Source organism: Canis lupus, chromosome X, assembly GCF_011100685.1.
Source record: "Canis lupus familiaris isolate Mischka breed German Shepherd chromosome X, alternate assembly UU_Cfam_GSD_1.0, whole genome shotgun sequence".
Lineage (NCBI taxonomy): Eukaryota > Metazoa > Chordata > Mammalia > Carnivora > Canidae > Canis > Canis lupus.
Genome location: NC_049260.1, coordinates 2,707,362 through 2,730,822, shown reverse-complemented (window position 1 = coordinate 2,730,822; position 23,461 = coordinate 2,707,362). Strand labels below are relative to the sequence as shown.

At 40.9% G+C, this 23,461-nt stretch overlaps 1 long non-coding RNA gene across 1 annotated transcript in view; it reads left to right on the top strand.

The window, feature by feature from the left end:
* The first annotated feature begins 11,730 nt into the window (after positions 1-11,730).
* LOC119878049 overlaps positions 11,731-23,461 on the top strand; it is a 36,512-nt gene continuing 24,781 nt past the window's right edge. The window contains exons 1-2 of the long non-coding RNA XR_005386070.1: positions 11,731-11,902; positions 19,629-19,774. This is a non-coding gene — a long non-coding RNA (uncharacterized LOC119878049). The remainder of the gene's footprint in view (positions 11,903-19,628; positions 19,775-23,461) is intronic.

Sequence of the window (23,461 nt, the reverse complement as noted above, 5' to 3'; positions counted from 1 at the left end):
CTCATGAATAAATAAATTCTTTTTTAAAAAATGCGAGAAAAATTGCTTTATTCTTCATACTTTTGAATTCCTGCTTATCGTCTGTGGCCTTTCTTCATGCAGTGGCTTTGTCAACAATGGCCACAAAATGATGGTCACATGTTACCGTAGCAGTCAGCAAGTCTGCAGGATGGCAGGATGACAATAGACCATACAAACTCCCATCGAAGGCGAAGGAACTTTTAAACAATGTGGAGCATCCTTCCAGGAACCTATAGGACAAAATTCCCCTTCCAGGTTTACATATTTGAACCTGCACAAAATCCAAAACCCACAATACCTTTCGTCTCTACAGACAGGTGTTCAAGGAATTCCCATTCGATGAACGGTATGCACATCCTGAGGCTCCACCATTTGTGCAGACTTTTGTGGCCTCCATATGAACAAGGGGAAAAATAGAAATAAGAAGATGCTGACCTGGGACAAAAGCGGGCAAAAGGTGACAGGTGGCCTGATGGATTGACCTTGAGATCGTCTCAGATTTCCAAGCTGAAAATGCTCTGTGGTTGACAGATCGACACAGGTGCCATGGGATGACCATCCATTGAGAAGTGTAGACTAGCATGTGCCATAGAAGGAGAAAATCAAGAAAAAAACATGAACATGCTCATCAGATTCATCCCCCCAGCCATGAAATGCAGGTATTAGCATTTGGAGTACTCATACCTCACCCCACTCGACGTTACCACTATTTGTTACTGAGCCAACTAGTTATGAGGTCCGCGCTTCATTATCCTTATGGGCATACTAGGGCTGCATCAGGGAGTTTTTAGAGTACTCAAGCGGTCTTTCGGGGTGTTAATTTGTAGAAGGCTCGTTTACCTCTTTCCAGAAGATAGTGTGATGTGTGTCTGAGCATCTTACAGCATCTCGTGTCTCACAGATGGCCGATCGGCATGGGGAGACCTCCAGGGCCCAGGATAGGAGGTAAGAAGAGGAGGTGAATGGTTTAGTTTAAATCAGCACAAATCAGATATCGATGCCAGAATCGAGCCCTCTGGACGACTTGTTCAAAATATAGTCTTAAAATGAAATAAAATAAAATGCAGATTATATGGCACCTGGGTGGCTCAGTTGATGAAGCATCAGCCTTTGGTTCAGATCATGATCTCGGGGCCCTGGGACCGAGTCCCACATCAGGCTCCCTGCTCCACGAGGACTCTGCTTCTCCATCTCCCTGCTCTTCTGCTCTTCTCGCTCTCTCTCTCCCTCTCAAATATATTTTAAAACTATTTTTTTAAAAAAAGGATTCTTTCATCAAACAAGAAAAAAACACATTTTTCCCCTAATCATCGAGTAGAGAGTTAACTCATTTCAAAGCAAATGTTGGCCGTATTAAAGCAGATCCTTCTTTTTGTCGTTGCCGCAAATGTTCGGTTTAAGTAATATTTGTGGAATTGTGGCCACTCGGTCTTGAGCAATAATTGTACTATTGGAATGAAATTCTGCACTAAGGATACTGGCCGTCGCTGAAACAAAACACCTAGCAATTCTCCAGGGCAAAGTGAAACAAAATATTCTATTATTCTAGAATAACGTGCATTTTAGCTGTTTCGGCGAAGAATATAGCTTTGAATTAAATGGCCTTGTTTTTTACACACGGTCGTCAAATAGGAATAAATTGGGGTCCATTTTGTAGGGTTTTGCCTTTCTGTGAAATGCCGGGGAGCTCTCCTTCCATGAAGCCATTCACAGCGTCTTTGTAGACCTCGTTTCCAAAGTGTTGAAGGAGACGTTCGCTCCATTACGCACTCACCAGTGGACTTTAAGGAACATTACATGCGATCGTTTCATCCACCAAAAGCCTCGTAATAAGAGTAACTGCTTGGTAAACTCTTGCATGCACTGAGTAACTTTTTTAAAGATAATGCGGTTTACAAGATTATAGTCATCTAGTGATATGAGAGTCAATCTGAGGTGTATGACCTTATACACAATCATTGATGATTTCTGACAGTCTTGTTTTTTCCAAAGTGCCAAATGCAGAAAGATCTTATGGTTTGGGGATCCCTGGGTGGTGCAGCGGTTTGGCGCCTGCCTTTGGCCCAGGGCGCGATCCTGGAGACCCGGGATCGAATCCCACGTCGGGCTCTCGGTGCATGGAGCCTGCTTCTCCCTCTGCCTATGTCCCTGCCTCTCTCTCTCTCTGTGACTGTCATAAATAAATAAAAATGTTCAAAAAAAAATTAAAAAAAAAAAAAAAGATCTTATGGTTTGGGGACTTACCAGAGTCTAAATTCCAAACATTGCCTTTTGGTAATTCTTCATGTTTGTTGTTTTGTTGTTTGTTTTTTTTTAACGTTGAATCCCTAAATCTGACATTACAAACATCCAAAACAGTTAATAAGCTTGTGTCGCTCCTAAAATATGTCTTTAAAATTTATTTTAAAGGCAGTACTTTCATGTTGCAAAATATAAAAACAAACGTGTAAATCAATATACATTGGGAAGACTGGCCTCTGTACATGACCCATACAGACACTCCCGTGGACCCCATTAGGTAGTTTTGTACATTTTTGTATATTGTCCCAGTATTTTTTTAATTAATTAATTTATTTATTCATGATAGACATAGAGAGAGAGAGAGAGAGAGAGAGAGGCAGAGACACAGGCAGAGGGAGAAGCAGGCTCCATGCACCCGGAACCCGATGCGGGACTCGATCCCGGGACTCCAGGATCGCACCCTGGGCCAAAGGCAGGCACTAAATCGCTGCGCCACCCAGGGATCCCCTGCCCCAGTATTTTTTATGTACTTATCATCAAACATGAATATGCCTGTAAATAGAATAAACATGTATATTTAAATAGGTGGAAAAGGGGCACCTGGATGGCTCAGTTGGTTAAGCATCTGCCTTCAGCTCAGGTCATGATCTGGGTCCTGGGATTTGAGCCCCACATCAGGCTCCCTGCTCAGTGGAGACTCTCCTCCTCTGCATCTGCTCCTCCCCTGTTGATGTTTGTTCTCTCAAGTAAATAAAATCTTAAAAAATAAATAAATAAACATGCATAAGAATAAGTGTACAAATATATACATACATTTTCATTCATCCTGTTCATTCAAAATTCAGATGTGCACTTTAATTCCCCAAATCTCTTGAGCATCTTTTTGGATCCCTTCATAAGATGATTTCTCATTTCCTTTTTCACACCCACATAGTATTCCATTGCTTAGATGGATCCTCCTAGGTGTCTGGGCTCTTGTCATGGCAGAAAGTGTGCACGGTGCACACGTCACTTCTGTAAGGGAAGAAAAACGTTTTCTCTTGCTACACTTCCAGGTTTTCAGCTCTGCCTTTGTAAGAACAGAGGGATTCCTGAGAGAAAAGCATACACACATGTGCAATGTGAATTTTTCATGACATGAGAGACTTCCTCAGGAAGTGAAGACCCTCAGAAACATTTTTCATTTTTTTTAAGATTTTATTTATTCACGAGAGACACAGAAAGAGGCAGAGAAACACAGGCAGAGGGAGAAGCAGGCTCCCTGTGGGGAGCCTGATATGGGACTTAATCCCAGGACCCCGGGGTCATGCTGTGAGCCTAAGGCAGATGCTCACCACTGAGCCACCCAGGTGTCCCAAAACACTTTTGTACTGAGCTTGATGAGGAGTGGACAGTCGTGCACGGAAGTGATAGGACAGCGGGGTATGAGCTCAGTGTGGTAAACCAGGGAACGTTAGCGAGATGGGTTCTCGGATCCCTCTTGCCATCCTCGTGTCTTGCATGTAAGGATGCTCCTTTCTTCTGGGTTTAGCGAGGGCACCTCTCACCGGGGGGTATCTCAAGCTGCTTCACGGAAACATCAGAGAGTCCTTGCTGCACCTGCCATCTCTCACATTCCTTCAGTTGAAAATATTGGGTGTGCCATGGGGCCCTGTGTGGGGTCGTGCTTTCTGAACCCAGTCACTTTGCACAAGTGCCGGTGTACCGACCGGGCAAGCGTTCAAAGGAACACTGTTGATTCGGTCAGCCAGTGTCCTTCTCTTTCTGACGGATTTCCCATATGGCATCCCAGAGAGCTCACACTTCTTTGTTCCCTCTTGCCAAAAAATAGATGAGGGACTCTGCTCGTCTACCAACAGCTTTGCCAAAAACCCATGTTATTTTACTTTGGATCCTGACAATCTGATCTAAAACCCTCTGCATTTGATCTTCCTCTATGTGTTCGGAGTCACGTGCTAGTACGAGACCCCATATTTTAGATGAATACACATGCACACATGAACACACACACTCAAAGACACGCAAACACACACACACACACTCATGCACGATAAGGTACACAATGCCTGTGAGCTCCCCCGAGGCAGTGAAGCTGGGACTGGAAACACAGCCAAATGGTTTTCCATGCCAGGTACCATCTTGGACTCCAGGAAGAATCACAACTGGACAAACTCATCCGCGCGTGGCTTCAGGACTCCATCAGCCTGACTCACACTAGCGACTCCTGTCTCCTCAGACAAGGAGATTTTCTACTGATCCTCGAATTTCTCTGCTCCTTGAAGCCTCTTGAGCAACTTTTCCCCCTCGTCCTTGACACATCCTTCAGACGTCTCAGATCAGTTCTTTGCTTCAGTCATCACACGTCCCTCATCCTTTGCAGACACTCTGGCATCACAGCAAAGCAAACCCTTTCAGAACACATGGCTTCTTGGGATTCCTCTCTTTGTATTAGACTCTCTAAACCCATCCAGGTGGCTTTGAAAAGCATCAGTGATGAGACTTCCCTTTCATATTCAAACCTATTTTCCCCTTCCAGGAATTTCTGCGTGAGTTTCCTGTAACATCAAAAATGCTTTCGTTCATTTGTATCATGGATTCATTCCTTCCACCGACATGTCTTTTATTTATTCATTTTTTTAAGATTTTATTTATTTACTCATGAGAGACACAGACACAGAGGTGGAGACACATAGGCAGAGGGAGAAGCAGGCTCCCTGCGGGGAGCCCCATGCGGGACTCCATCCAAGGACCTTGGGGTCATGCCCTGGGCCAGACGCTCAACCACTGAGCCACCCAGGCATCCCTTCCACCAACATGTCTTGAGTGCTCTGTGCATTCCAGGCATTGAAGGAACCATTTCCCACATCACCTGCCCATGCTTTGGGAACCACTAACTTTGATTTCTTCGCAACCACACAATGATGGAATATCTACCCCTGCTTCATTAGTGGGTACCACGGGGGCTTTCACAATTGCCAAGGACTTTTCTTACAGCGCTCAAGAGCACTTCAATATGAAACAGATGAAAAGCCTTGAAAGCCAAACATCCTTGCGTGTAAGGGAAAAGACAAATGCCTCTCGTGCTTCGGCTGCACCTGCCAGGGTACCATCAGCAAAACGATGAAGTGTTCATGTTAAATAAATGAAAATCGGGGTATCGAATCACCACCTACACACTACTGACCCTCCTGCATAGTCTGTATACAGGGACATGCATGTAACACATGTATATGATGTATATTTTACTTTGTATGAAGTATATAATATAATAGCTACTATATTATATTAAAGCAATAAGTATCATACATTAGTATATGTTGTATGTTATACATATAATGCTGTGTATTAAAATTATAGTATACTATGGTTATAGTATATACATATATTACATATATTATGCCTGTGTGCATACATATACTGTGCATGTATATATAAAAAGCAATTTTATTACTTTATCATTTGTATATAATTTTATTATTGTATATACATTGTATATTATATATTGTATAATATATATATTGTATATTATTGCATATAATTTATATAATTTTCTTCTTTGTATATGATTTTATTATTTATATATAATTGTCTTCTCTGTTCTTTTTCACTTCCTGTGATCTTTTTTTTCTTATTTATTTTTTATTGGTGTTCAATTTGCCAACATATAGAATAACACCCAGTGCTCATCCCATCAAGTGCCCCCCTCAGTGCCCATCACCCAGTCACCCACAGCCCCGCCCACCTCCCTTTCTGATTTTCTTCTTTGTATATAATTTTTTTCTTTGTATATATATATATACACACGCACACATAATCACAATTGCTGCATCTTCTGCGTCGTATTTAAGCCAAAGATAAACATTTTCGGGATCCCTGGGTGGCGCAGCGGTTTGGCGCCTGCTCTTGGCCCAGGGCGCGATCCTGGAGACCCGGGATCGAATCCCACGTCGGGCTCCTGGTGCATGGAGCCTGCTTCTCCCTCTGCCTATGTCTCTGCCTCTCTCTCTTTCTCTCTCTGTGACTATCATAAATAAATAAAAATTAAAAAAAAGATAAACATTTTCATTACCTTTCTAAGTAGCAACATTTCCTAATAAATTTTTTAAAAATTTTTTTTCAGAATTCCTGAAGAAGCGCAGCAAACATAAATCAGACGAAAGCGATTTTACTATCAACATTTTAGAAACCGTGCAAATAACCTTTAAGATTATTAAAGATGCATTTGCATGAGCCAAGCTTCATCCCGTCCCTAATTTTTATCAGGCGTGCTGGCTTCAGAGCAGCTGAGGTGGTAGCTGATTTCCCCAGTGACTCCTGGGACGCCGCAGGGCTTCAGATCAAGGGAGGTTTACTCCCCCAGAATGAGAATGAGGAAATTTATTTCCTGCCAAGAATTCAGGAGTGCTTGAGAGAACAGAGTGTGCTTTCTCAAGACTCTTCAGCAAAATATCTCTAACAAACATGTGGAGAGGTTAAGAGAGAATTCTTTATTCCCCAGTGTTTTAAGAAACACTTCAAGTTTTCCACTGGACCGGATCGGGGTCTATCATGGCTAAAATACCAAACTGGCGTTTAGAACAATGCAGATGACTTTGTATCATGTGTATCGTGTGAAGTAAATACTGTAAGTATTGTGCTGGATCATCTGGGAATAAGCATCATTCCCCACCACATGCCCTGCAGCAGCAAGGCCTTTCAACAATCCAGGGAGAGGATGAGATGCATCTAAACTTTATGTCTGCTAACTCCTGTGCCCAAGAAGTATTACTACCCCGTGTCGCCTGACCTGACATCTCTGCTCACGCCTAATCCCCACCCAGTTGGGGCCTGGCTGCACCGTTCCTGCACCCTCTCACTTTGTGCGGCCTGGGGTCTTTGCTCTTGGTTGGTAGGTCAGGGGTCTTCTATCCATGTCTCTGATGTTCTTGATTTCTTACTCTCCCTCTACTGAAATCCTGTAGGTTTCAGTATTGACTAGAGGCAGTTGTAAGTCAGTTCCCATTGGTAGAGGACCTTAGTAGGGTCTGGCATTTATTTCCAAGCATTTCAGGGAGTCCAACCTTCCGGACTTTGATTCTGCAAGAGTCTTGATTTATTGACCATGGGAATGGGGTCAAGGGCCCGGTGCCCTAAAGGGCATATACCATTTCGGGGTGTCAGTGACCAGACTCTAGTGAATGAGGAGTAGAGCTTGAATAGGGATTCCCAGCTGGATGCATTTGTCTTTCCTTCCACCATCCAGAGGATATTTGACAATGTCGGGAGGTATTTTTGGTTGTCACAACTGGAAAGGAATGCTGGGGGCATTGAGTGGGTAGATCCCAAACATCTTGCAATGCACAGATTTTTCAATCTCTGGCTCAGAATTTCAATAGTACTGAGGTGGAGAAACTGCAGGAGAGGTTTTGGACGTGTGGCAAGACTGGATATTTACATGGAGGAAGTGTGACTCCAGTTATGGGTAAGGGTGGAGTCTCTCTCAGGGACTGGGTCTCTGTTAGGATTCCATGGGAGTTGGGAATGTAGATAATACACAGTCTGAGTCTTGAGGTTTGTTCATGGCGTCGTGCTGTAATGATCAGGATCTGTGCTCGACCCCTCACTGTGTGGCAGCTCTGCTAGCTGAGACGTTCTCCAGATCTTGGGATCTGGGTTATTTCTCCAATGCCAGAAGCCCTTGGACTGCTCTCTGCCTCATTTCCTAATGTTGGCCGGGACATGCTCCCCGAGGTTTTTGGAAAGACCCTGGAGGAAAACACACCGACATTGGCAGGCAGCTGGCATGCCTGGGTCTGGCTCCTGTATGCACACATTTCTTCCTCTCTCTGGGACTAAGGCTCAGACTAAGCCCTTCAGCCAACAGTAGGCCTTACATAGATACGAAGCAAGATGTTGATGCATGGTTTGTGCAAAAATGAGTGGCCATGCACCAAGACATCTCCGTAAAAAACAAAGAACATCCATCATTGTGCTGATGATGTGCTGATGTGCTGTTGTTAAACCCTGCGGCATTGCTGGGCATTGTATATTAGCTTCATTGTGTAGTTGGGTCCCTGTGTAACCAGCACCCAACAAATATTCCCTTCATGTGTCCTCATTGCCTGCAGTGTAGACCAGATCTTATTTTAGAGGGATTTCCTTGGAGTCCCTTGTATGACAAGTTTGTGTTTTGTTATGGGTTTTGCTTTGTTTTTCAGCTTTCTTTATCTTTATGGTTAAAAATACAAGTGAATGATGCTTTCCCCAAAGAGATCTAGGTGATGTGATAGTTGCATGTGAATGGGGTACCAGTGTTTGTTGCTTGTAGTAAACGACTGTGGTTAAGCAGGCACAGAGACTGTACCCAGTTCTCTGGATCCCAACAACAACCCTGTCTTAGGTTGTTCAGGAATTCCTACCCAAGGCCAAGCAAGATCTGGCAATATTCTCTTAAATCAGAAATACATGATTTAATCCAAACAGATACCATAAACAACAAAGTGTGTACTTTGATAGGCTTTCAGACACAACTTGAAACTTGACAGCCAATGCGTAGCTTAAAATTTGCCGAAATTGCTGAAATTTAAAAACAAGCATGCGAATGTAAATTTTGCAAAAAAATGTAATTGCTTTTACCACCATCATTTTGGTTCTTTCTCTGGAGAAGAATGCAAACATGCATGCATTATCCAGTGAATATATGCATCAGTGATATTAATTATAAGGTCCAACTGCATCTTTGGAACTTTGACCATAGACCCATATTTCTAAAATAATCCAAATAGTATCATTCCCATTAACCTTCATTCATTAGTGGATGAATTATTTCCCAAGATGGGAGGACACAGGTGTCACCCCTCCGGAAAAATGATCCGCACCAGGTTCCAATTCTGGTAGCTGATCTGGTGCTTCAAACTTTGTGGACTTTACAGGGTTCTTAGACCTGGGGCCACATTTTTAAATCATTATATTGCAAAGAGAGGAAAAGAAAAAACCAAAATGGGTAGAAACCAACTTTGCCACCTAACATATGTGAAAATCTCTTGACAAATTATTGTACTTCTACACAGAAACAGGCTGCAATTAGTTAGGCTAGGAATGAAAAAAATCGACTGCCATTTTGTGGGTAATTGGGAGGACAGACCCTTCCAGGTCTCCCAGAGAAAGCAGACCTGTTTCTTTTCCTCCTTACATACGGCCTGAATTTTTAGAGTTCTTTTTTGAATAAATGGCACGAGTATAAAATATTCAATGACTATTAATGTGCATTTTGGTATTCTTCTCTGGTTTCCAAATTATCCAGCATTCTCTCAATCTCTCTCTCCTCTCTCATATCCACGTGCACGTAGGGCATATGTGGCACCCACCCACCCCTGTCTTCTGTGCAGCAAAGTTTCACCTCTACAATTCTAAGCCTGGTCCACAATTCATGACCTGAAGCTAATGCTTCTATGTTAGGATACACTGACCTGATGGAGATGCTCACTACCCTCCATTTCTCTGGCACGCCCCAATCTTTTATAATAATATGTACAGTTGACGCTTGAACAACACAGGGATTACAGACACCAATTCCCACACAGTCGAAAATCCACATATCACTCTTGACTCCCCCCAAAACCTATCTACTAATAGCCCACTGTTGACCGGAAGCCTTTCCGATATCCTAAACAGTCGAATCACACCTATTTGTACTGGTCTAAGCTACAGAAAAGAAAATGGTACTGAGAAAGTCATAAGTAAGAGAAAATACATGTACAGTTCTGTACTGTAGATATTGAGAAAAATCTGCCTGTAGATATCAAGAAAAATCTGCCAGTTTCAACCATGAAACTCGTATTGTTCAAGGGTCAACTCTATATGTACAAATGAATATAGAGAGAGTCTGTATATTGTTAGAGCTCCACATCAGCCTTTATGATCACTGCCCCACACTCCATGCTTTCTGTGGAGGGGTCCTTCCCTGTCACTTGTCATGTAAACATCCTGGGACCTCTTCATGCCTTACCTGCAAGCAATCAAAACCAGCCATGGCGTCATGTCCATTGGATAGACCTACAAAGTCCTCTTTGACATCTCTTTTGTTGTCTGAGTTCAAGAGCGTATTAGTTAAATGACAGTATCATAAAATATCATTGTGTAGGGTCCCTGCAAAATTATGACAAGTGGAAATTTTCTGACTCCTTATAGGACCATGCATCTAGGTTTTACTGTCTGGTTGCCATCTATATTATCTCCGTTCGTATAATGTACTTGAAATCAATCTATGGACAAGCCAGTCTATTAATCAGAAAACTTGCCAGTTTAATAGGAAGCAGATTGAAAAATAATAGCTAAATTATTTGCTTTAGGTCACAAAGACAATAATACCTGGAATCATAACATCGTTTCTCTGTGAAGCCTTCAGTAGTGTAATCTAAGGCCTCATTTTTGAAAAAAAGATTTTATTATTTATCTGAGAGAGCATGAGTCAGGGGGATGAAGGGGAGAGGGGGAGGGAGAAGCAGACACCTTGCTGAGCAGAGAGCCTGATGTGGGGCTTGATCCCAGGACCCTGAGATCGTGACTTGAGCTAAAGGCAGATGCTTAACCAACTGAGCCACCAAGGCGCCCCTCAAGTCCTCATTTTGGATACGAAAATTGGAATATAGATCTATAAAATGGGCAGCCAATGTAATGAAGATCCCAGAGTGGAAGCTAAAGGTGGCCCTTTACTCTTTGTTTTATGACTGCTTTCTCAACTTCTCTATTGAATCTCCTCTGATGACAAGTGTAGATACCTTTCAGGTTGATAGTTAATTACTGGCTTAAAAGAATATTTGCCTCAAGTAAGCATGATAAAATAAAAGAACAGTAACACTAACTCAAAGAGGATATTCTGATAGGATTATCTTACGCTGCTGCATTTTAGCCATAGGGATGGTGGATTTCATCTTTTTTTGTTGTTGTTGTTAAATAGTAAGATTGCCTTTTTCCCTTCCTAATTTATAACAATGAGAGTTAACACCGCTTTAGCAGGAATGGTAGAGTACCACATATACAAACAGGAACAATAATGCGGGCTTCACCAAGAGGTTTCAAGAAAGGACTGGGAAGAAAGGTGGGAAACACGTTGTTGCTCTAAATGGGAAATCCAATGTATGGGAAGGTAGAAAGGTGTCAATATTTGATAAGCCTAAATGGGAAATCCAATGTATAGGAAGGTAGAAAGCTATCAATGGTTAATAATCTTAAGCAGGAAATCCAAAATATGGGAAGGTAGAAAGGTGTGAAGGTTTGCTAGTCCTAAGAAAGGAAGCGAATTTAGGTGCAATTGGAAAGGTCACCCTGATTTTGTGCAAGCACAGGCTGAACAAAACCATAAACAACAGTGAAATCCTTGGCCTGTTCAGTGCCAGAGGAGTGAGGCAAACCCAGATTCCCATTGGTTCTGACCAAGTGAAGTTGAAGCTGTCATAATGCATTACATCATACTCAGTTGCCCTGGCAACAACCGGTCACTTAGGGACTCCACAACAAGCTGGTTCCCAAACACCCTAGAAGCTCATTTGGAGGTTGGCTGCCTTCTCTGTCAATAACTAATCAGTTCTTCGTGAGTCTCATCTGATTCCTCAACCCACCTGGTCCCGTGTGCAAGGAACTGAACACCCTTGGGAAGATGGTGAGTGAAAAGGGAGCCAACCAAAAATGGTGACTTCTCAATGCGATTTGCAGTTAGAAGTGCTTAGTCTTTATAAATGAATCCATAAGTATAACTCAGCTCATAATCGATGTCTTTATGAAAGTTCTCAGTGACCCACACCAGAGTATGGTCTCAGGCATTGATATAACCGAGATCAGTCTATTCTTACGAGCTAATTTGAAATATTGTTGCATGGAGAGATAATCTAGTGATAATTCCCCCTTAAACAGTTACCCTGATGGCCATTGAACAGTCCTTCTGGATTAAATACTCTAGAAAAAAGGTTTCCTTTGAAAGTGTGCAATTTTCTCTCTGAAATAAGATTATAATTATTTTAGCTATTTGACACCATTGTCCTTTGACTTTACAAGTATTGTCTTTACATACACACACCTTCATTGATCTTTCTGTGTTTTTTTTTTTCTGAATTTAGTTGAGCCTTCTGGTTTATCAAATAGTTAATATCATTCCCTGTTACCGCCTAATATGACCCATTTACTGTATTGCTGTTATTCGTAATTCTGGCACTATCCCTTCACGAGTGGTATTTCAGTTGTTATTTTTGAGTGTCAAGAAGGAAAACTAGCAAGTGAGAAGTCATCTGAAAGAAAACTTGCGAATCATTCTGCAAAACTACTCAGCAGTGTTTCTCGTTGGGTTTTTTGTTCTAGCATAATAACACTTTTTTATTAAATGAAGCATAATCATGTGGAAATTTAAAAACAGCTGTATTATAGAGTCCATGTTTGCATCCTGTGGAAATTCATGTATTAAAATCCTGCAGGCTCAATTGGTATTGGGAGATGAGGCCCATAGGAGGTGATTAGGTCATGAGGATGAAGCCCTCATGAATGAAATGAGTGCCCTTGTAGAAGAGATCCCAGAGAGCTCCCTCATCCCTTCTACTGTGTGAGGACACAATGAGAAAACAGTCACATACGAACCAGGAAGCAGGGTCTCATGAGACATCAAATCTACCAAGGACTTGATCTTGGATGTCCAGCCTCCAAAACCATGATAAGTAAACGTCTGTTGTTGATAAGCAACCCAGTGTGTGGTGTTCTGAGACATAGACTAAAGCTTATCAAAGCAATAACTATTTGTTAATACGGAATTATGGGAATGTAAAGCATAGGAATGTGAGATCATATGTCTGAATTTTAGAAGAAACTTGTATCTGAATGACAAAATGTTTAGATAAACATTTCCAAAAGTAACTTTTCTTGAACCATCGCCGTGAATCTAGAAACAGAGGTGGTTCAGCATTAATATGAATCACAAGCAGAAACACGCTCAATGTGTCGTTTTGGAGGAAAGCGTGACAGTGCTTCCATGAAATTCAGTGTCTTCATGAAATCTCAGGTAATGATTAGAAATAGTTACCATATATCATCTCACACCAGTCAGAATGACCAAACTGAACAACAATAAAGAGGAAACAATGAATGTTGGTGGGGATGTGGAGAAAAAGGAACCCTCCAGCACTGTTGGTTGAATGCAAAGTGGCGTAGCCGCTCTGGAAAACAGTATGGAGGCTCCTCAAGAGGTTAAACATAGAGCTACCCTACAAACTAGCAATTGCACTACTAGGTATTTACCCTAAAGATACAGACGTAGTGATTCAAAGAGCACCTGTACCCCCACTGTTTATAGCAGCAATCTCCACAATGGCCAAACTATGGAAAGAGCCCAAATGTCCATCAACAGATGGAGAAAGAAGTGATGGACACACACAATAGAATATTACTTGGCCATCAGAAAATGAGATCTTGCCATTCGCAACAACACGGATAGGACTAGAGGGTATTATGCTAAGAGAAATAAGTCAGTCAGAGAAAGACAAATGCTGTATGATTTCACTCATATGTGAAATTTAAGAAACAAAACCGAGGATCATAGGGGAAGGGAAGGAAAAATAAAATGAGATCAATACAGAGAGGGAGAGGGATGCCTGGGTGGCTCAATGGTTTAGCACCTGCCTTCAGCCCAGGTCGTGATCCTGAAGTCCCATGTCGGGCTCCCTGCATGGAGCCTGCTTCTCCCTCCTCCTGTGTCTCTGCCTCTCTCTCTCTCTCTGTGTCTCTCATGAATAAATAAATAAAATCTTAAAAAAAAAAAGAAATTAAAAGCCCTTAAAAATACAGAAGGGAGACAAACCATAAGGGACTCTTAACCATAGGAAAGAAACTGAGGGTTGTTAGACGGGAGGTGGCTGTGGGGTAACTGGGTCATGGGCATTAGGGAGGGCACGTGATGTGATGAGCACAGGTGCTATATTCAACTGATGAATCACTGAACTCTACATCTGAAACTAAAAATACACTACATGTTGACTAAACTGAATTTAAATAAATTTTAAAAATTTTAAGTTAACATATAGCTATTACAATATAGATGTTAAGTACACATATACATGTATCTGCAGTGAATATATATGATAAGTGCATAGAAATGCTATTAGAGAAATAAATTATGCAAAACTCTACCTGGGAACATAGAAGCAATTCAGAAGATTTTTTTTTTCCCACTCTGATTCCCAAAGGGTTTGCCATCAAGATAACTAATGCGATTAGCTCATTATTAGCAGAACCATGATTAAGTTTCTTAAATGACTGAGCTGTTTGGAACAATACACCTGAAAGATACACTTTCAGAATTTTAGAAATGTAGACACCATTTGAGGAAACAGTCGTCCAGGAATCTGGGTCGGGGGGGGATGTGCTTTTACTAAAATCCTCCACTGGGGTGTTATTCGGGGTCTATGTCGGGAGAAGTAGAAAACAGCATGGCGGTGAACAGTCTGTCTTGGTCAAAACAAATATCCTGTTTATGTCATAATATTTCATCACTAATTATTCTTCAGAGGAGTGATGAGGAATTAATATCAGCGACTTAAATGGTCACATTATTAAGAAGGGCTTTTTTAAGGTCTGTCTCAGCTTCCATCAGCCTCAATTAGGCTTCCTGGAACCAACTCTAGTCTACAGCAACCTTCTCTTTGTGGGTTTTTTTTTTTTTTTTTTTGCAACGATAGGGAATTTTAATACACGAATAGCAAAAAGGCTACGTACTACTGCTGTCTCAGAAAATTAATTGCTAGCATTCTGCTGAACTTGCAAACACCACACAGTTAATATAAAGAATCATTATTGAGGAAAAAGTGATGATTTTTGGCTTCTGTTTGGCTTTTAGATATGGATATCAGAGAGCATTTGGAGGCTTGTAAATTTTTTTAACTTTCTCAGTGTTTGATTTTCGGGGGAGGTAGAATAAATATTTCCACTGAAGGGTTTGAGTAAAAGCTGTAAATCTTTGCGTACCAAGCATTGCATCATCTCCGTGCTGGATGCAGCCAGATTTCTCTCCATGTAGCTACAGTGCTGGTCTTCCTGGGAGTCAAGGGTGGGTTGCTGTTGACTGATAAATATGAACCGCATGTCCTGCAACTGAAGTTCCTCAGGAGCATGGACGCAATGTCTACAGCAGCCCAAACTCATCAGCCAGATGGAAGATGAGAACGTCCCTTCCCCTGCGGACCTCGAGGCTCAACTCAGCACATCATGCCTGCGTGTTGGTTATGAGGTCCACCTAGAGGACCGGATGCCCAGTGATCTCAGAATCAGCGCTGTCATCGCACCATGGATGGGCCACGTGGCACTGCCATCGAATCTGACCCTTTTCATCTGTAAACGGTGCATGAAGGAGTAGATGTTCCCTCTCCTCAATTCACTAGTCTTTGGCCCAAGTTGGGGGAAATGTGCAATATTGTGAAAGTAACGACTGTCATATCATTTCATTCGACGTACTCCCTGTCCTTCTAAAAGAGACCACAGACAGCATGCCATCCTAAACTGTAGTTTGGAACAATAAGGCACCAATAGGGTGCCATAGAGCCAGGGATGTTGTAGATATTCAGGAATTATATTTCCACTTCCTCAGAAGGCTATCCAAGTTATTCTCTGTACATAACCCATGTGTGAGATTATGAGAATCATTTTCATCCTAAACGATGGGTACTTTCAAAGATACAAAAGCTTTACTAAGAAGTGGGAGGTACCAAAAACTCTTATTTAAACTACAGTCAAGAAGAACATGAGGAAGGGAGGTGGGCAGGGGGTTGGGGTGACTGGGTGACGGGCACTGAGGGGGGCACTTGACGGGATGAGCACTGGGTGTTATGCTATATGTTGGCAAATTGAACACCAATAAAAAGAAATTAAAAAAAAGAACATGAGGAACAATCGATAAGTTGGAGATACCTTATCTATGAAAATGGATTCCTCCTTTCCAGGGAGTGAGGCATTCATCAAGATTATGGAATATGCTGAACTTTACAGTTATGTTGGTCAGTGTTGGTGTTCAGAGTTACGGAGTGAGTGGAGACTGCTGGCTTTGTGTACCACCCATTCTCAGAGTGTGGTCTATTGATGACTTGCATTCACGATCGGCTGGATCGTGTTAGGGAGACTCACCCCAGAGCTTCCCCCCAGACCTATTGGACAAGAATGTCAGAGAATGATGTGCATATACATGTGCACATGTACCTAGCTCCCTGGGTGCCCTGAATGCATTCCACAGTTGGGGAGATAGAAATCTTGGTGGTCATGGAGAAGGATGGAGAATGGAAACCACAGTCTCCAACTGGGGCCGTTGGTAGAGGGAAGGTGCTGACTCTTGAGGTGCTGGTGAGGATTGGACTTTCAGGACTCCAGCCATGTAGGATAGGGATAAAGACTCTGTCCAACTCCAGCCAGGGAATGGGGTACTAAGCAAATGTACAGACTTGGGAATATGGCACATAAAAGAGTGATGTCATTTCGAGAGTGCCTCTCATAGGGAGTTGGTATGTGCCCAGAATTTCAATTGCAGTTGTCAACATGGATTTAAACCAAGGGGCCAGGGGACTTTCCTGGAACCTGTGGAATTTGGAATAAGGAGGGGTGTCTTAAAACCATGAGGAGTTTGCAACTGAGATTTGAGCTCCTGAGACAAAACCTTTAGACCTACAGTGCTGAGTTGCTTGTAGAATCTACCAAAACAGTGCATTGCAAAATGATCCCTCCAAAAATATGCAAGGGATTGAGTATTAGGGATGCTGCTTCCTCTCAGTATTGGGGTAATGATCAGAAGAAAAGGGTTAGCCTTCAAAGTTTCTTCTGCAGAGGACTCTGGGTAACAGCAACAGCCTCATGATATTTATCAATCATTGACATCAAAGAGCAAAACCATCAATAATATCCTTGGATATGAGAGAGGATTATATAGAGAGGCTTTGATTTGAAAGAAATAACCTAGTACTCCGTCAAGATGAATAACCCTAAAATTTTACCGTGAAACACCACCGCCAACAGAATATTCAGTGCAGATGCATTGCTTTCATCTCTTCCAATTATAAAAGCATCACTATTAAAATGCTGCATCTTTATTGCATGAAGGACATTCTTTGAAGTGTTTATAGCTAGCATAGAATTCTATTGACTTGTTCTGTTGTAAATCGTGCGGCAGATAGTAGTACAGGTGTAGCAACGCAACCAGATACAATTCTATTAAAATAGATTTTTCCCTTTATAATTATTTTAAAAACAGAGCTGATTTCCATTTCATTTGTGGAAACATATGATTCTTACCTTCTAAGTCTTTGTTCTAAAACATACAGGAAAGTGGCATATGCTTGGTAGTCAATGAGCGAATACGTTCAACTGACTAATAATCCATTTGGGAAAAAAGAAAACATATTACTAGGTCCAACTCATGTTCTGGAGTCCTGTCTGTGTGCGTTAGTGGTAAATCCCATCACATCTCAATCTTTTGCTTTCTTTGTTTCTGCCAAATTGTGCGTGCTTAGTAGTGCACCTGCTATGGAGAAGCCACATGGAGGGCAATGCTTGTAGTTATTCACATGTTGGGGTTGTCTTCACTGTGTCCCAAGAATTTACAGTTTTTACAGGGAGTTTGGGCCGATAAATAAAAAGGAAAATAAGAGTGGAAAAAAAAAAGCACCTGGTAAATGGGTCAGTATTAGTTTTTGTTTTTTTTTTATGGGTCAGTATTGGTAAGATACCCAATTATTGATAAGGTATTTGAATCATCAAAAACCATTATTGAAAAAGAGGGAATTCTCTAATACTGAATTTAACAAAAGCTCTAGCAAGACGTAAACACACGTCAGTTTTTTCCTAGACGCACATATGAGCATATACACACGTCTGTGTAAATTTATTTATATACATACATTTACTTATTTACATATACATTATATACAATAACATATACATTATATATACAATAACATACTGTATACAATACATATATTTCTTTTTATATATATGCATTTACATAAAAATTAAATTGTATACAATATATACACATTATATACATATATGAATATATTACAATGTAGATATTGCATACAGTATATAAAATATGTATGTATTACATACATTAAAGGCATGTACGTTATACACATAGATATTTATGTTCACACATGTATACCTTTATCATATTTATATTTGTAGTTGCTCTGTACTATAAATATACAGAAATCTGTCTTTATACAGAGTATATACTGTGTAATACATGTAGAGTAAGAATATACATTTTCTACAGAGAGATCCAGAGGGATCTGGTTTATACCATTAGCCATGCTTCCAAAGAGCACAACTACAGCATCAGAATAAAACAAGTATAGAATAAAGAATATTGTTTTTGGGTGCCTGGGTGGCTGTTGGTTATGTCTGACTCTTGATCTCAGCTCAGGTCTTGATCTCAGGGTCATGAGCTCAAACGCTGTTTTGGGCTCCACACTCGGCATGGAGCCTCCTTTCAAAAAAATAAATAAAGATGCCTGGGTGGCTTAGTGGTTGAGCATATGCCTTTGGCTCAGATCATGATCCTGGGTCCTGAGACTGAGTCCTGTATCAGGATCCCTCTGTGTATGTCTCTGCCTCCCTCTCTCTGTCTCTCATGAGTAGATAAATAAAATCTTTTAAAAATACATACAAATTTTAAAAAAGAATATTCTTTCACTGCAATAATTTGCATTATGAAATACCAATATTTTTATTTTTACTTTTTAAAAAGATTTTTATTTATTTCTTCATGCGAGACACAGAGAGAGGATGAGAAGCAGAGACACAGACAGAGAGAAGCAGGCTCCATGCAAGGAGTCTGATATGGGATTCAATCCCGGGTCTCCAGGATCACGCCCTGGGCCGAAGGCAGGCACTAAACCGCTGAGCTACCCACGGGTCCTTTCTTTTTTTTTTTTTTTTTTTTACTTTTTTATGCAGCTAATGCAAAACGGGAACCATCTAGAGATATATAATGTTTAAAGCTCATGAAGAAAATAGTTTTATTGAAAAAGATTAATTTTCCCTGGTACTTCATTAAATGATAAATTAATTGCATATTCCACATTTTGGAGCACTGGTACATATAACTCGTTAAGAACATTTTTTAAAGGTGTAACTTAAATCCCAAAATAAATGTCCCATGGATCTGTTGCACAAGGATGTCTCACTTACCTGCAGCATGACGCACTCTGGGAAGGATTTTTTTTTTTTTAAGATTTTATTTATTGGGGATCCCTGAGTGGTCTCTGCCTCTCTCCTGCTCCCTCTATGTCTATCATAAATAAATAAATAAATAAATAAATAAATAAATAAATAAATAAATAAGATTATTTTATTTTATTTATTTATTTTAGAGAGAGAGATCAGAGGGAGGGCCAGAAGGAGAGACTCTCAAGCAGACAATGTGCTGAGCACGGAGTCCCACCTGGAGCTCGATCCCACCACCATGAGATCATGACCCAAGCCAAAATCAAGAGTCAGATGCTGAACCAACCCAGAGGTAAGCACCCCAGAGAAGCAGGAAAACACAGCTCAAACACAGTCCTTAAACATTCGCAACTAATTGCTTTTCATGGTCAAGGTCCTAGAACTGGGTTCATCTGGAAGGTGCCATGATAGGTAATAGTAATAGATTTTCCCATGTGATCTGAAGCCCCTGTGGATGTGGGCAGTGGTGAGGTGTCTGCTGTCAAAGTGGAGAGTACATCCTATGACACATGGCGACAGCTCAGACGTCTTATATTTCTTGGAAGCTGACTGGGAGGTTAATGATTTAAAAGGCTATTGAGCCATCTATTTATTACAAAGATTTTTTTTTCTCAAAAGTCCAAGTCTGAAAATTAGAGCAGTTGATCCATTTGGCAGCTTCCCAGTTGGTTTCTTTGAAAATTTTCTCTGAAATACTGAAATGATTCATTTTGTTGAATGTCTGGTCTGATGCTTGAGGAAGAATTGAAGACATATTAAAAATAAAACCTTCAGAATTTCCATTGCCACTGGAGAAATATTTGAGTTTTCTCTTTCTCTAGGAGTCACCTATAAAACCGGTGAAAATGTAGGGAAAAAAATTGTAAATGTTAAGATGATAAAAACTGTGCCACTGCATGGTAATAATAGGAAAAAAATAGAGTTAATCCCTTCTTTCATTATTATAATGAGAAAAGCAAAATGAAGAAAAATGTTATAATAATACTCAGCATGGGGATGTGGGCGTTTCAGGTGGAGAGTACCGTGCAATCAATTGCCATAAAAAGGAAGTTGAATATATAACCTTAAAGAATGTAGAGACCAGTTTGATTAAGTAAAACATTTGAGAGGCACCTGGGTGGCTCAGTTGTTGAGCGTCTGCCTTCGGCTCAGGGCATTATCCTGAGGTCCTGGGATCAAGTCCCTCACTGGGGTCTCTGCAGGGAGCCTGCTTCTCCCTCCGCTTGTGTCTCTGCCTCTCTCTGTGTCTCTCATGAATAAATAAATACAATATTTTTTTAAAAAGAGAGAAAAGATGTTAAGATGCAATAATACCCCCCAAAATTTGAACTTGAAGAATGAAGAGATAAGAAAGCAACTCCCATGCAGAAAACAATATTTAGCAAGTTGAATAGTGTAGTGTTGTCAATAAATAAGTATACAAAACAGCATGATTCTGAAACAATGGTTGACACCATCTTCAAAAATGTGTTTTAGGGATGCCTGGATGGCTCAGTGGTTGACTCTCTGTCTTAGGCCCAGGGTGTGACCCTGGGGTCCTGGGACCAAGTCCCACCTCGGGGTTCCCTTGGGGAGCCTGCTTCACCCTCTGCCTGTGTCTCTGCCTCACTCTGTGTCTCTCATGAATAAGTAATAAAATATTTAAAAATACCCAAACATGTTTTAACATGTTAACTCTCTCCCACCTGAAACCAGGAAAGCAAATTAAAAACAGAATATAAAAAAATAAAATAATAAAATAAAATAAAATAAAAACAGAATATAAAAAGAACAAATAATGTGATGGCACTAAGTTCATAAAACACAAGGTCAGTGATGATGTACATGTGATTCCCTCGCAGGCCACTGGCACCATGTGTCAGTTATCACAAGAATGCGGTGCACCAGAACTATGGGTTTTTAATTTGCATTAGAAATCATCCCACAATGAAAAGTGGGTGTTATACTATATGTTGGCAAATTGAATTTCAATTAAAAAAAAAAAGAAAAGAAAAGAGGGCAGCCTGGGTGGCCCAGCGGTTTAGCACCACCTTCAGCCCAGGGCGTGATCCTGGAGACCCGGGATCAAGTCCCACGTCAGGCTCTCTGCATGGAGCCTGCTTTTCCCTCTGCCTCTCTTTCTCTCTCTCTCCTCTCTGTGTATTCTCATGAATAAATAAATAAATAAATCTTAAAAGAAAAGGAAAAAGAAAAAGAAATCATCCCGCATTGAGCAACTCAAACCAACAACCATTTATCAGCTCATGGCCTCTCTGGGTCAGGAGTGCAGGTCCTGAGTAGCTGAGCTCTCTGTAAGGCCACAACCACAGTGTGAGCCAGCTGCATTCTCATGTGAAAGCTTGTGTGGGGCGGATCTAGGTGAAAGCCCACTTAAGTTATTGTCAGAATTCTTTCGACCGTGGGTGTTGGACTGAGAGCCCCAGCTCGTTGCTGACTATGGAAAGAAGGCCACTCTGAGGTCCTAGAGGTCACACACAGCACCTTCCCAGAGTCCTACTCACAATACAGGAGCTTGCCTCTCAAGACCCTGTATTAACCTGAATGCCATCCTAAATATACTTAAATCATCAGATTTAATTTTTTTTTAGTGTAGTTGACAAAATTTTGTACATTGGTTACAGGTTACAATGTAGTGACTCAAGATTTCTGTGCTGTGCCATGCTCACCACAAATGTAGCTACCCTTTGTCAACCCACACGCTTTTATGTGTATTTATTTTGAATATAAAATATGTTTCGTGGTGTTTTTTTGTAGGTTGCTTTGACCTGATGGGAAAGAGTATATTGATTTTTATAAATAATTTATATAATGTGTTGTTTTTAGAAATATGAAGGCATTAAAAAACACATATTTCTTGGTCCTGTCAAAACCCTAAGCACAAATAATTAGTTATTGAATATAACCCTCTGTATGTCCTAACTGTGAGCACAGCACAGATGTAGTGCTAATACATTCCTTCTCAGCAGTGCATGTAAATGTTTAGAGAAAAAATAAAAATTAATAAATACAAAATTTTTTTAAAATTTAAAAAATGTTTAGAGATATATTGCATATGCTGTAGCCAAAGCACAAGTCAGTGATCTCAAAGAATTTCCAGGAAGTGTTAAAAATCATATGTGGATTGACTAGAGCTTTAGAACGCAAATAGTGTACGGCCATACTGTTTATAATGTGACGCAAAGGTTCATAAATAGGGGCAAAAATCCATCATACAATTAGAAGACTGAAAAAGATTGCATAATTCTCACGAAGATAAAGCAGCTGCTCTGGAAACGTGGAATCAGACCATCCCATGAAAAACAAATTAAAAAAATCCTAGTCGTCCGATCTTCTATAGGAATGGTGCCGCGTCCCCATTATGTTATCCGGCCGTTGCAATCGGCCTAAACCGTGAAGTCAGTCTGCCTACGTATCCACAGCCCTGAAAGCTATTTTCTGCATCTTCATTACTTCAACCAGCATCGAAATGCTGAACCATCACACAATCCAGTTTTAAATACACGCTCTTCCGATGCCCCGGCCTGCAGCATTTCTGTGCACGTAATAATGAAGCGTTTTTAAGGGAGCAAGAAGGGGCCAACTGGGTGACAATGGCAAATGGAGGAACATGAGTGAAGCCAAAAATATATCTGTATATGGTGCCGTAAGGCTGCTATAAACTTTTTATTAGCGCACGCTTGAGAAATCCTGAAAGACTCATTTGCGTCTTCCCTTCTTAATGTGTTCATAGGCACCTTTAGCTCCTAGCTATAGAAATTAAAAGATTGCCTCACGTAATCACTTTGTTTTCCGGCTTTTCTATGTCTTGTTGGGCTTCATCTAGAGACCTTTAACAAATCTCATGTTCCGACTTTACGCCCCCTCGTTGCACAGAGACTAATGAAGCATATTAGCGACTCTGAAAACAGTGATCTCGTTGGAGATGGGACCCATGACGTGCACGGTCGCAGCACGGAGCTAATTTGTGTTACAGATTGAA